Below are 12,129 nucleotides of genomic sequence, written 5' to 3'. Positions count from 1 at the left end.
CAACTACTGAGATATGGCATGTTCACTGACAACCACATGAAGTGACAGCTGACAGCAAGGGAGAAGACAAAATACCTATAAAAAGCAGACAGAAAAACTATTAAATGACAGCAGACTGGGACCATGAGCCTTTCCTGGTATTCTGTCTGTGCATTTCTCTCCAACTGAAAACTGACAAGCAAGAGCAGAGCAGCTGTCCACCCCCTTTTCTCCATGACTATTTTCTGCTCATTGAACACAGAAAGAAAAAGTGGGGGAGGGAGAGTTATTTCTTCAGGCCTTTCAGTTTGCTCTGTGTTTAGTCCATGACTGCTTCTTTTTCCTTATAAAGATGCCTGTACAACAGACCAAGGCAATGCTCGGCTCTCAGCAACTTTGTTAACCAATTCCAGGTGGTTTCCCAGAGAGGCTTCTTTATGGCATCATTCCGTTCTTGCAGACTGCTTTTCTGCAGTGAACTCTTATTCATTCTCCCAGGTTCAAAGGCTACTTTTTCTCTGTTGCTTTCCCTGGTCAAATGGGTCTTCAAAAGCAAATTCTGGAGATGAGATCTCTGACTGCCATTAGGAAATCTTGGTGCACTTGGAGGGTGATGTTTGAGATAAACAGAACTGGCACCTGAACATGGCACTGGAGTGGGAGAAGTTTGGGGCAGGGGCATGAGCTATGTGACTGTTTTAGCAACCAATAAGTAAGATAACTAAAACTTGGAAACTATTAATAGCTGTGGACATACAAGGGAAGGAGGCGGAATCCGTGAGCATTGATGTTGGAGTCAAAGGATTGACTGGCTGATAAGCCCAGGAAAGTAGAGAATGGCTCTGATGATAGAAAAATAGGAAAGTGCCTCTTTGTGATGCAGTGTATTATTTCCATCTTTCCCATGTTTATTTTCATGACACAGTGGGATGTATAATTAGTGATGAGTTTTAAGCAACCGAAATATAAATATGGAAAGACAAGCTTTCTGAGATTGTCAGTGAGGAGAGAGGAACCAGAAATACAATATTACACTATGGGGTTAATGACAAAAGGAGGAAGAAGTAGAAAAGTAGGGATGGCGATCAGTGTTTAAGTAATAGTTCAGGAAGATGGATAATAGAAAGGATCCTGGGGGAAATTTACAGTCAAAGTGGCAGTTTCAGTCAAGTGGTATATCTGTGAACCAGGTTGTTGCGTCCTAAAGATGGGGTGTGATTTGTTTCTTGGCTTGTTTCTTAGATTTTATTTTCATAAAATTTGCCTCTCTTTTTGTTTCAGATTTCTGGAGTTAATACTTATGTTGTTCACTTTTCTTTGCCTCTTTTTCTCCTCATACTTGTCTTCTACTCTTCCTCATGAAACATAATGTTTTTATCTTTTTTTCCTAATCCCAATATAAATCTTGGCATCCACCTTCACAACACCTTGAACCAGATAAATTCCACAGCTTCTACTCCTCTGAGAACTATAGACATTTGTCAGAAACTATCTGTGAGAGACCATCAGCTTTTTTCAGAGTGGGCAGGAGAATCTGAAGCTCTAGTGTGGTGCTTAATGGCCATGAAAACTGGTGTCAGTGTGCTTGATTTGGAAATAGGCCCTGCCACTTCCTAGCTAAGTGACCTTAGGCGAGTTACCTAACCTCTTACATATCAGTTTCCTTATCTGTTAAATAGGAAGGACAATAATATTACCTCATAGGGTTTTCATGATGGTAAAAATAATGAAAATGTTTAGTGGCCTAGTCCATGGTAAATGTTGTATGAGTGTTCGGTGCCATTATTCTTGTTATTGTGTTCTTGTTATTCTGATACATCTGTACATAGACTTAAAACATGGGTATTACTTAGGAATATATCCAACTTTTAGACCTAATTTTATTTTTTAGTATATTTGAGAAAGTTATCCTTAAAGCAGTTGCTTTTATTTATTTATTTATTTTTAATTTTAATTTTTATTTTTTTTTGAGACCGAGTCTCCCTCTGTCACCCAGGCTAGAGTGCGGTGGGGCGATCTCGGCTCACTGCAAGCTCCGCCTCCTCCCGGGTTCACGCCATTCTCCTGCCTCAGCTTCCCGAATAGCTGGGACTACAGGCGCCCGCCACCACGCCCGGCTAATTTTTTTGTATTTTTAGTAGAGACGGGGTTTCACCGTGTTCGCCAGGATGGTCTCCGATCTCTTGACCTCGTGATCCGCCCGCCTCGGCCTCCCAAAGTGCTGGGATTACAGGCGTGAGCCACCGCGCCCGGACGCAATTGCTTTTATTTTAAAAATAAAATGTTTAATTCAGTCTCTTTAAAGAACGGATAATGAGGCTGGGCACGGTGGCTCACGCCTGTAACCCCAGCACTTTGGGAGGCCGAGGTGGGCGGATCACCTGAGATTGAGAGTTCAAGACCAGCCTGACCAACATGGAGAAACCCCATCTCTATTAAAATACAAAATTAGCTGGGCGTGGTGGCGCACACCTGTAATCTCAGCTACTCGGGAGGCTGAGGCAGGAGAGTCGCTTGAACCCGGGAGGCAGAGGTTGTGGTGGGCCGAGATCGTGCCATTGCACTCCAACCTGGGCAACAGAGTGAAACTCTGCCTCAAAAAAAAAAAAAAAAAAAAAAAAAGGATAATGATTACATGAAAACATATTTCAGAAAGAATGGGGATCAGTAGCATTGTTTAAGTCTAAAAATTATATAAATAACATTAAAGTTACATGGGGAAAAATTAGACTACATATTTGTTGGAGTCATTAAAATGTACCATATTTAGCTTAAAATATTCTGTAATACTAACTGTTATATGGGAACCAATTACAAAGGCATTCTTGAGGATATTTCATTTCTTATCAGGTAAATAAATGCTCTGCCCTCCATAAATCTACCAGTATTTCATTTTGGGGAAGGTCTTGTTTTGATTTTCATTGATGCACAATAAAAAGTGAGTCAACTCAATCGTTTCCATTGTCTTTCTTATGTGCATTCATTTGTCATTTATTCTATAAGTGACCTGCCTTCTGACAATCCTTCCAAGCTTCTTATAGTAGCAAGTATCCAATATGCTGACCTTACATGGAAGTTACTTTTTCTATTGTTTGATGTTATTATCTGTGCTTAAAAAATGACTCGTGTAAATATGTGTCAGTCTACATGTTAACATGGCATTTTCTAAATTGGGTGACTTTGTAACACATCTTCCTCAATTTAAGCAAATACTGCCTCAAAATATCTTTTAAAAAAGCCTCATGTACGGAGGTTGCAGTGAGCCGACATTGCGCCACTGCACTCCAGCCTGGGCAACAGAGTGAGACTCCATCTCAAAAAAAAAAAAAAAGAAAAGAAAAAAAAAGAAAAAAAGCCTCATCCAGCAGTTTACAGCAGATGATCTGTGTAAGACAAAATTAATAGCTGTATCTGGAGTACTCTAAATGTGGATTTATACAGTAAACTATATATTGAGCAATTCCTCTGTGCTTTCTTTAGTTTTGAGCAAATTATATTTAAATAAGTTCCTTGCTAGGAATGTCTTAAAAAGCTGCTCACCCTTTTTGTTAGAAGTAAGTAAAATGGTTATGTCAGGACCTGCCATTAACTTAGTGTAGTAGGAATATATCCTCAGAATACTGGTAAAATGGTATGCCTTGAAACAAATCACAAGCTGTCAATATGTTGGTGATGAATTTCTTCTGTTTGCATTTGGATCAGTAGGTGGGGCAGTTCACCAAGTGTGAGATCGACATTTAATATTTTCATGAAATGCAAATCCATCAGTGGCTAATTTGTGAAAAATAGATGTTGGGCTTTTCTTAAGGCTAAATTGTTCCCATTTGTTTTAGAGAACAACTTACTTAGCCTACGAGTTTATACAATTTGGCAGAAAGTGAAAACATATTAGGAAGTATTGAAAGTCACTCGTTGATCTTTTATATTGGAATGCCAAGGTTGCATCATCAGAGTGTCATTATGAAAAAAATCAAATAAATTAGAAGAAAGAATCAGCCTTCTTTATAACCAGAGAGATACTATATATTTTAGGCTACTGATCTTTACTGTGTCTGTGGAAAACATTGGTCATGTTGATGCAGTTTATGCTTTCTCTCTTCAGGTTCATTCTTACATGTCAGGATATGGAAAGTCCTTTTTTCCGCCCTTAATAGTTTGAGACTGTAGCTACTGTTTCCAGAATGGAGTGCTACTGATACCTTTGACAAGTTGCTTGTCACAAAGAAAATTGTTCAAAAGGAGCCACCCAATTCTTAGCTGCTATGGATGTAACTGTTGTCACAGCTTCTGTTGTTTCCAAGCTGTCCCACCATCATGTAATTTGTTTTAATCTCTTAAAGTATATCATTGCTTACATCATTATGCCCATCTACTTTGTCTGTAGTTGCCTCGGCTCATGCTGCAACTCTTCATGGCTGTGTGATAAGAAAGAGAATATATCAGTTTAACGGAGAAACGTGGTGGTGGTCTAGTCTTGCTGGTTAATGTTAAATGTGACTATTTTTTAAATCCGTGGCACAAATGGCAGTCTGTGGGGTGTGTCACGGTCCTCCGTCATGGTGGTGGGTATGAAGTTGTGCACTGCTTCTGTTTTTAACACCTTCCTTGGAGCTGCCTGAAGTAAATTGCAGGAATTTTTTAGGCACGTCTATTGGAAAGTGCTTATTTTAATATTTGTCAACATAATTACCAGAAAACATTAACCCTAAAGTGTGTCTCTCAATACAAACTTGATAATCACTAAATATTTTTAATATAGGCCTTTGGGGAAAATATCATAAATATCATTAGCCTTATTTTGCTCTATGAATTTTATTTACTGTACATTAGTGGTTTAGAATTATCTTTTTTGTCCTTTGATGGTAGTGAGAGAAGAACACTAATTTTTGGAAGATTATAAATAGTACATTAAGTGAGAGGTCATAAATACTGTAAAACTTCAATAAAGCACTGTGCAATAACATGAATTCACATATGCATTGAATGGGGAGGAAGAGTTAGGAAGTGACTCTAAAGAATTTGGGACCTTCTTTGTTCATTTTACAGTCATATATGTTCAATGTAAGTTCCACTGTCCTTGTTTTAATGCTTTTATGAGATGATATAGATAAATTGAAATATATGGTTTTTAATTAAATTCAAGATAACACAAGTCTCCATTTTATGTAATTTAATTTTTTAGACCCCACCTGTGATCTTGTGGTGCAGCTTGATGGCAGTTGGAGGTGCAAGTGATTCCTAATAATGAATCACCTTTGAAATGTTTCAATGATGATGAGATATAAAAGACAGCTGCAGTAGTATGACTTAAAAAGAAATTACCTGACTGCCCTTTTTTCCTGATTACTGGCACAATCTTCATGAAATCCAAATAAACTTAATAGAAGGAGGAAAAGCCATGTGAGTGGAGCTGACCTGCCGCAAATTAATTATATTCAGTACTTTGTGCCAGCATGGCATGGTGGAGAGCCAGGACTCGAGAGAAACACATAAATATAGCAGGATCTTAGTTGCCTAGGTGAGCAAGGAAATTGCTGCTTGCAAAACATGTTGTAAGTTATTAGTTAGCATAAGATGTTTTAGCATTTGCATTTATTAATCTGACTTATGCATTTAAAATATGTTTCTGTATTTTACACACAAGACCAGATCTAGAGGAGGCTAAATGCCCCAAGTTTCCCTTCACACCAATATCATATGCTCATATATATTCAGTTGATTAATTATTTTAAATAAAGTGCAGCTGTCTTGTCATGTTAACAAGCCTCTAATTTTATTTGCCTATTCATATGTGAAACAGGAGAGGCTAGCTTCTTTAAAATTCAGTGTAAAAGTTTATATGTACATGTTTATTTTATAACATTTTGGGTGATTTTTAAAAATTATTTTCAGGCATTGTCACATAAGGTAGTAAAACAAGATTCAGGTATTATTGGTTCTTCATTTTTATTTTTATGAGAAGTACTGCATTTGCTTTGCTGCTATTGCGACAGCATTACCAGCAGACCAATGTATGCCATATGCCATACTTTTGCTTTTAAATCCTGCTTAACATACATTGATTTTAATAGAGGAAATTGGTGATATATTAAAAACCCATGTGCTTAATTAGCCATTCACAAGTGACTGGTGCTGTATTCTATTTTTTTATTGTTTTAATTAACAGATTACTTTTTAAAGAGCATTTTAGCTTTACTGGAAAATTGCATGGAAAGTCCTATGTATAAGCTCACCTCCTCCCTCCCCTCCACTTTCCCCTATTATTATCTTGTATTAGTGTGGTACATTTTTTACAACTGAAGAACCAATATTGGTACGTTACTGAAGTCCATAGTTTAGAGTTTACTGTCTGTGTTGTATAGTTCTGTGTTTTGACACATGTATAACGACATGTATCTACCATTTTAGTATCTTACAGATGAGTTTCACTGCCCTAAAAATCTTCTGTGCTCTACTAATTCATGCCTTCCTTCCTCCCTCCAAACCCCTGACAACCACTGGTCATTTTTCTGGCTTCATGGTTTTACCTAAATCTTTCTGGATTCTTTCACTGAGCTTCCACTTCTTTTACTGAGCATTTGAGGTGTTCCATGTCTTCCAATGGCTTGAAATCTCATTTCTTTTATCGTTGAATAATACTCCACTGTGTGGATGTACCAGCACCTACCAAAGGACATCTTGGTTACTTCGAAGTTTTAGCAATTATGAATAAAGTTGTCATAGCCGTTTGTGCTCAGGTTTTTCCCGTGTGTGTGGATATAAGTTTTAAACTCATTTGTACAAATACCAAGGAGTATGATCATGGTAAGAGTATGTTTATTTTTATATGGCTGGTGCTACTTTATCCTTCCAGTTTTGTTTTGTTTTGTTTTGTTTTTTGATTTCAGATTAATAGAATTGAACTAATCACAATCCCTTTGTTCTTAACCCACTCTTATCATTGATTTGAGGGTGACTTTTTATTTAATTAGTTATTTATGATATAGTAAGTACTTCTGACCTCACCACCCAATACAAAATCTAGAGCCTTGACAATCACATATTTCTTAAATATGTGTACTCCTTTACCTATTCCTTGCCTCCCCTAACCTGAGACCAGTGCTATTTTAGTTTTAAATTTTATAATGGTTCCATATATATATTCTATATATGTGGATGGAATTCTAATATATATGTGGAATATATATATTCTAAGAGTTCCATGATTATTTAAGACATACTTCTCTAGAATAATCATCCAAATAATTTAAAACAAGATTTTGCCTCTGAATATGTAATAGGCATTAATAGATTTTCACTTGGATTTTCCAACATTAGTTTTATCCATTTTGATGCCATTCCTAGTATTAATGATAAATTTTTCATTGGCAATATAAAAAGAAAGTCTTCTGCTAAAAAACTAAGGCTGTTAGGGAAGTTATAAAAATCACGAAAGACTAGGATTGTCGCATCATTATGTGAAACAGATCCCTAGGGGAATACATCAGATTGTAATGCCACGACTCCTGTATTTTAAATCTACCTGCACCCTAAAGCTAATGGCAATAATGCCGTTTCAACGGAAACATCGACTGGATTAAAATAAATCCTAAAGGACAAGGAAAATTCAAGCTCTTGGCTATGCGGTGCTGCAGTTGACCCATTCGCTTCTCTGTTCAGGTAATCTAGTTAACACAGACTTCAGTATCAATACATTTTAACAAAGGATGGTTAATGTCATTGTTTGTAACATTTTCTAGTGAGAATGAACCTGAAGCATACTATATAAATAAGCTCTTGCTTGCGCTGACTCAGGAACACAATTCTTAATTACTTAGTGCTCTCTGCAGCTACTTGTGTGTGTGTGTGTGTGTGTGTGCGCGCGCATGTGGGTATATCTTATGGAACTTGCTTCTAATTAACAATACAATAGTCCCCCCTACTTCTAATTAACAATACGGTAGCCCTGCCTTATCCACAGGGGGATATAAAACCCACAATGAAACTGCGGGTAGTACGGAACTCTAAATACTATGTTTTTTCAAATACATACGTATTTACAACAAAGTTTAATTTGTAAAGTAGCAATAGTAAGAACTTAACAGCTATAATAATAAAGTAGAACAATAATAACAGTATGCCAGCATCACTACTCTTGTGCATTAGGGCCGTTATAAAATAGGGTTACTTGAACACTAGCACGTTACCTCTACAGTTGATTTGATAACCGAGACAACTACTAAGCGACTAATGGGTGAGTAGCATACACATTGTGGATATGCTAGACAATTTATGTTCCAGGCAGGATGGAGCAGGACACTGAGAGATTGTATCATGTTACTCAGAGTGGTGCACAATTTAAAACTTATGAATTGTTTATTTCTGGAATTTTCCATTTAATATCTTTGGACTGCAGTTGACCATGGGTGACTGAAACTGTAGAAAATGAAACCACGGATAAGGAGGGACTATTATAGTTAACTTTTGGACATGTGGTGTTTGTAGTAGCAAGGTGATTTTGCAGTTGTACTCATTATCACCTACTGACAAATGTTATTATATATAAGGAAGATTATTTGAGCCATCAAAGAGGAAGCTGCCAGTAAGATGGGCATTACTCTTGGTTTCTTCAGATGTTCTTAACTCTTTGAGAAGTAAAAGTCTGTCTTTACTCCAGAAGGTAAGATCTTCCTGGGTGGGGACCATCTTTCATTCCTCTTAGTGCCCTTAGGGACTTATGCAAAGAAAGTCTTTTTTTTTTTTTTTTTTGAGAGGAGATCGCACTCTGTCATCCAGGCTGGGGCGCAGTGACATGATTACAGCTCACTGCAAGCCTTCACCTCCTGGGCTCAGGTGATCCTCCCACCTCAGTCTCCCGAGTAGCTGGGACTAGGCAGGTGCATGCTACCATGCCCTGCTCATTTTGGTAATTTTTATAGAGTTGGGTTTTACCATGTCACACAGGCTGGTCTCGAACTCCTGGCCTCAAGAAATCCGCCCGCCTTGGCTTCCCAAAGTGCTGAGATTATAGGTGTGAGCCACTAGCAAGAAAGTCTTATTGCTGTATGAATGGATGTTGAGAGCTTTGAGTAATGTATTTAAACTTAGTATTACAAAAGATTCTCCTAAAGACCAAAGAATAAAATGTAAATGACATTAAGGTGTATAAATGAAATTAATAATAAATTAATGAAAATTTTAATAATTTTGAAATATAAGGAATAGTTAATAAGTAGAATAGTAATAGAAATGATTAGGGAAAGTAAGTCATTGATTGTTAATATGTGAGTACATTTGATAAACATACTCTGAGGCTTGGTGAGTGGAATGTACTCTATGAATTTACACTTCAGTTTACTCATTCAGAAAACAGTGACTAAGCACTTCCTTTGTGCAGAGTACTTTCCCTTGTTCTGGGGTGACAACGAGGAAATTATATGATTATTGTCATCAGGAATCTTATAGTATAATAGAGCATTGGGCCTATGAAGAAACAGTCTAATAAAACAGTTGTTATAATGGGAACATTTGCTAAGTGTCACAGCAATGGGAATAACAGGGAAAGAAAACCTAAGTCTACATTACTGGAGGTGAAGCTATGAACTACTGATAGAGAATAGGATCTGTTACTGGACGGGGAATCAGAAGACCGATTTATAATCCCAGGTCTGTACATTCTAGCCCTGACATCAAGCAAGTCAACTTACTTCTCTGAACCTTTTTCCTTCCACGTAAAGTAAGGATAATAGTATTAGGTCTATCTAGTTTTAGGATTATATTCAGGATAATGAGTAACTGTGCAAATGGTTAGCCTATAAAATGCTGTGTGCATATAAATTTCTTTCACTGTTGACAATGTGTGGTGGTGTCCAATCTGACCACCTTTGTTTGGAAGATGGCGTGGTGCTATTTTTCTTCCTTTAGGTGGAATAGGAAAAGTTCAGCTGTGAAGGTTAATTTTGAGGGAAGAAGACCTGCATTAGTTCTCCAGGTAGATATCTACACACAAATGTAAGCTTTCTATTTACAATGTAAGTTATTTACATTGTTAGCTTTTTCTCTGAAAATATTTCAAAACTATTGATGAGCATTTTATTTTTTAGTAAAATTATTTCATTATAAAATTAATATTTGTTGTGAAAAATCTGGAAATATCATTGGCAAATTTGGAAAAAAATATTGTATTCCTCAAAAAAGTATTGTCATCCGGAATTCTGACATCCCTAGATAATTATTTTTAACTTTTAAATAATATTCTCAAAATTCATCTCTTCAGAGATATTTATGTTCCTTAAAGTGTTACTATGTTGCTGGGCATGGGGGTTCACACCTGTAACTCCAGTGCTTTGGGAGGCCGAGGAGGGAGGATTGTTTCAGCTCAGGAATTCAAAACCAGCCTGGGCAACATAGGGAGACCCCGTCTCTACAAAAACTTTAAAAATTAGCCAGGTGATGCGTCTGTAGTCCTAGCTACTTTGGAGGCTGTGGCTGGAGGATTGCTTGAGGCCATTAGTTCAAGGCTTCAGTGAGCTATGATCACACCACTGCACTGCAGCCTGGATGAAAGAGTGAAACCCTGTCCCCTTAAAACAAACAAACAAACAAAAAATACTACATGTTTATGTACTATAGGGATATGTTAAGTATTTGGCAATTAGAAATTTTATTCACATCTAGACATTTATTTGATAATTTGGGTTTCTAACTTTTATTAGTAGTTTGAAATTATTCATTATAATGTTTTGTCATTGGAAATAATGCAGATTTTATTTTCAGACTTTAATTATTTTATCTTGGATATTAGATTTGCTATTTTTCTATTCTTTCATTGTTTCTAATATTTTCTTTCTGTTTAACTTTATTCAGAATTTCATGGTTTGGGTATCATTCTGTATACCTATGAATTGATTTAGATTATTTTAAAGATTATACCAATAATACTTACAAAGACATATCTAGTGCTTGCTATGTGCCAGACATTGCTCTAAGTGTTTAATGCACACGGACTAATTTAATTCTAACAATAACCCAATGAAAACTATTATTTTCCTCATTTTATAAATGAGAAAAGCGAAGCATAAAGAGCTTAAGTAAATTAACCAAGGTCACACAGCTTGTAAGTGGGAGAGCTAGAGTTCGTACCCACACTGTCTGGATTCATAGCTCAGACTCTTAACTCTTTCATCATAATGCACCTCTTGACTTACAGGACATTTGGTTAAGTGACAAGAATTTCCAAACTTGGCATTTCATTTTCTGTTCTCTGTTATTATGTGACAGACATATCTATGCATTTAAACCTCTATAATACTAAGTATTTTTAGGACAGTATATTGGAAGCAGATTTGCATTCATACCTATAGAAGTAAGAATGTAGTCATTAAGGGAAAGATTATACCGTGTTAGGATAAGAGATTTTTTAGATTCTGTGTTTTCTTTGCGATTTACTTTTTACCTATATAAATTGTTTAAATACCTTATCTCAGCAGTGGCGCTACACATAAAACATGTTTTATTAAAACATAGCTAAAGATGACAAATCTGCTTCAATATTACCAAAGGAAATCAGATTACATTTGGAATAAGTAATCAACAGGCATTCAAAAATATGTAAGTACATAAATTCAGTCTTGCAAATTATAGTCTGTCTAAAAATATATAGGTAAGTAGTAGTCTGGGAAGAAATTTTAGCCATCTGCAATACAATGAGATGAATACTAGGGGTTTTCTTGCATATCAACTCATACAAGAAGATATTGATATTGTTTCTTTAGATTATATGGACTAATCAAAGTGAATTAGAAAACTACACTTTTAATTTACATTTAAGGTATTTTACCTGGAAAAATACTTCGATTTTATGTGTAGATTTTGCTAAAAATATGATATTGCATTTAATGTTATCAGTTAATGTTGCCAAACTCTTTGAAATGGAGAAATTCTATGAGACCCCTGGTGTCTCTAAAACATTTGGTAATACCTTCAAATGAACACCCAGCATATTCATATCTACACATATTCAGTGTCTCTGAAAGAGATAGAGATTCAGATCATTTCCATATCAGAGAAAGACATGCTTTAGTCTGTGTAGGTTAGGGAGGCAAGAGTCACCCTCTTTGTGTATGTCAGTAATTTATCATTCTTCCACCCAAAAGAAGGCTTGTCCTCTTT

At 36.2% G+C, this 12,129-nt stretch overlaps 1 protein-coding gene and 1 pseudogene across 5 annotated transcripts in view; both read left to right on the top strand.

Annotated features, from left to right (window-relative positions):
- The window catches only part of LOC105497495 (diaphanous related formin 2), a 919,069-nt gene that overhangs the window by 321,222 nt on the left and 585,718 nt on the right, over positions 1-12,129 (top strand). The window lies entirely within an intron of this gene.
- The window catches only part of LOC139360854 (uncharacterized), a 46,050-nt pseudogene continuing 36,221 nt past the window's right edge, over positions 2,301-12,129 (top strand).

This window comes from Macaca nemestrina, chromosome X, assembly GCF_043159975.1.
Source record: "Macaca nemestrina isolate mMacNem1 chromosome X, mMacNem.hap1, whole genome shotgun sequence".
Lineage (NCBI taxonomy): Eukaryota > Metazoa > Chordata > Mammalia > Primates > Cercopithecidae > Macaca > Macaca nemestrina.
This window is presented reverse-complemented; position numbering and strand designations above follow the sequence as displayed.